Below are 646 nucleotides of genomic sequence, written 5' to 3'. Positions count from 1 at the left end.
GGCCGCTGTGAGGCAGCGCGGGGAGAGCTGCGCCCGGGCCGGCGTGCTTGGCCGAGGGTGCTTGGGCACTGGACCGAAGTGCCTCTTTCTCTCCCTTAAGAGCATAAAAGGCCCTTTTCCTGGTCACCAGAGCATAGACGAGAAAAGGGGTTATCCTGCATCTCGCTTTACCCCTTATATTCCCGGTTCTGCTGGCTCAGGGGCAAGGACCTTTCTGCGCTCCTGGTGGCGAATGTATCCTAGCTCGGGAGGGAGCGGTCCGCTCCTTCGCCTCCCTCCCCAGCCTGGCCGCCTGCACAATCCAGATACGCTTCAGTGGAGCTGCGGACACCCACCCACCCCCACTGGAGCAGGTTTTACATGGCATCCTCTTCCATCCTTCACGGTCTCCTTTTGCATGGTACGTTTTCACTTTAGAAAGTGACAACAGTGTCGTTTTCATGGGTAACAGGGGGCTTGCAAAGAGAAGAAGGATGGATGGATGGATGGATTGTGTACATTTTGGAGTGGGTAGAAAGTAGTCTTCATTTGAGATGAGGTTTTTCCTTCTGAGGAGAGTGCCTGTCGCTTGTGGATATGGCAGTAAAGAAGTGCAGGGCGTCCTCAGACATGGAGATTCTTCCAGCCGCGTAGATGCTCTGTTTCC

The sequence above is a fragment of the Egretta garzetta genome, unplaced genomic scaffold, assembly GCF_000687185.1.
Source record: "Egretta garzetta isolate BGI_Z169 unplaced genomic scaffold, ASM68718v1 scaffold447, whole genome shotgun sequence".
Lineage (NCBI taxonomy): Eukaryota > Metazoa > Chordata > Aves > Pelecaniformes > Ardeidae > Egretta > Egretta garzetta.
This window is presented reverse-complemented; position numbering follows the sequence as displayed.